Consider the following 2,650-nt stretch of genomic DNA (forward strand, 5'->3'; position numbering starts at 1 on the left):
CTGCACTGTATATTCTATGTTTCTATGTATTGGTAACATCTTCCTTGCATCTACCCTGTCTGGTCCTGTTAGAATTTTATAAGTCTCTATGAGATCCCCCCCTCATTCTTCTGAACTCCAGCGAGAACAATCCCAACAATCTATCCTCATATCCCTGGAATCAGTCTGGTAAACCTTTGCTGCACTCCCTCAAGAGCAAGAACATCCTACCTCAGAGAAGGAGACCAAAACTGCACACAGTACTCCAGATATGGCCTCACCTGTACAATTGCAGCAACACTGCTTCAATACCCGAAACCTCTCGCAATGAAGGCAACATAACATTAGGGGCTGGTTTAGCTCACTGGGCTAAATCACTGGCTTTTAAAGCAGACCAAGCAGGCCAGCAGCACGGTTCAATTCCCGTACCAGCCTCCCTGGACAGGCGCCGGAATGTGGTGACTAGGGGCTTTTCACAGTAACTTCATTGAAGCCTACTCGTGACAATAAGCGATTTCATTTCATTTTTTTCATATCATTAGCCTTCTTTACCGCCGCTGCACCTGCATGTTTAACTTCAGTGAATGGTGCACAAGGACATCCAGGTCCTGCTGCACACTCCCCTCTTCCAATTTACAACCATTCAGGTAGTAATCTGCCTTCCTGTTTTTTCTTCCAAAGTAATTAACCTCACACTTATCCAAATCATACTGCACCTGCTATTGATTTGCCCACTCACCCAACCTGTCCAGACCATGCTGTAGGATCTCAGCATCCTCGTCCCAATTCACCCTCCCACCTAATTTGCTATCATCGGCAAACTTTGAGATGTTACATTTTGTTACCTCATCTAAATAATTAATATATATTGTGAATAGCTGGGGTCCCAGCACCGATCCCTGGATCTGCCTGCCAATTTGAAAAGGACCCATTAATCCCTACTCTTTGTTTCCTCTCTACCAACCAGTTTTCTATCCACCTCAATACATTTCCCCCAATCCCATGCGCTTTAATTTTGCACAATATTCTCTTATTCGGGACTTTGTCAAACGCCTTCTGAAAGTCCAAATATACCACATTGACTGGCTCCCCCTTGTCAACTGTATTGGTTACATCTTCAAAGAATTCCACCAAATTTGTCGAGCATGATTTTCCCTTCATAAATCCATGCTGACTCTAATTGATCCTGCCACTGTGTTCTAAATGTTCTGCTACAACGTCCTTGATAATGCATTTTCCCCACTACGAATCTTGGGCTTACTAGCCTATAATTCTCTGCTATCTCTCTACCTCCCTTTTTGATTATCGGAGTGGCGTGAGTTACCCTCCAATCTGCAGTGACAGTAGTGGTAGGGTACCGGTAGGGCCCGTAAGGCCAGAAAGTTAGACACCAGTCAAATTGGCACGGGTGCAGGGCATAATTTAGTTATAGGGACTACAGCACAGACTGTATATATCTTTTCACATTAAACACATGTTAACACTTTAAAACCTGCCTCTATGGGTGTCGGGGTAAGGCGGTAAGTGATGGCTACTGGGAGTGAGGGGTGGTGGACGAGTGAGGCCCAGTGGGTGGACTGTGCAGCCCCCCTCCTCCGACTGTTCTGCTCACCCCCTCCCCTGCTATTCGACAAGGCCATGTGATGTTTTGGCCAGCCGGCATGCAGGGATCACCCAGGTGGAAGGTGCTACTGTGGGCATGAGTCAGAAATTGTCGAACGATGTGGAGCATAGAGCTGATTGCAGAGCTGTCATCATCCTCCATCCCATGGACCAGCCTCACTGTCACTGCCAACCTAATGCCCCTAGCTCAGAGTGCCGCAGGTATTTCTAACGGAGGGGTGTGTGATTGGGAGTGGTTTGGTAGTGTGGGAGGTGAGGGTGGTCGGTGGTGAAAGAGTGTGGTATTGTGGTATCTGCAATTGTGGTATAAGCAACCCTAGTTGGTGAAACGTGTGTCGATCAATGTCTCCCGTGCCTGTTGGCCGTGGCGGTTCCATTGTGTGGCATCCCGTGTCTGGCAAGGCCCCAGGTCCCGTTCATTGTCTCCCCTCCCCCTCATCCTCCTCTTCTGATGAGGCCTGCCCTTGCTCTTCATCCTCCTCGAGCACATTGCCCTTCTGCTGGGCTGTATTGTGGAGGTGCAGCAGATCACAACCTTACCTCATACTGGAGGGCCCCACCAGAGCGGTACAGGCACCTGAAGCGGTCCTTCAGGACCCGAAGCCCCTCTCAACTACATCCCTGGTCGCACAATGGCATCATTGTCTCCGCATCAGTCTGTCGCCTCTGTATAGGCGCCATCAGCCATGACCGTAAGGGCTAACCCCTGTCGCCCAGCAACCAGCCCCACAGCCAGGGGGTGGGAGGTGGGGGGTGGGAGGGGGTGGGGGTGGAGGGTCCCTCAAACATGTCAGGGATCACAAATTGTGCCAGTATGAAGGACATAGAACATAGAACATAGAACAGTACAGCACAGAACAGGCCCTTCGGCCCTCAATGTTGTGTCGAGCCATGATCACCCTACTCAAACCCACGTATCCACCCTATGCCCGTAACCCAACAACCCCCCTCCCCCTTAACCTTACTTTTTTTTAGGACATTACGGGCAATTTATCATGGCCAATCCACCTAACCCGCACATCTTTGGACTATGGGAGGAAACCGGAGC

This window comes from Scyliorhinus canicula, chromosome 20, assembly GCF_902713615.1.
Source record: "Scyliorhinus canicula chromosome 20, sScyCan1.1, whole genome shotgun sequence".
NCBI classification, from domain to species: Eukaryota; Metazoa; Chordata; class Chondrichthyes; order Carcharhiniformes; family Scyliorhinidae; genus Scyliorhinus; species Scyliorhinus canicula.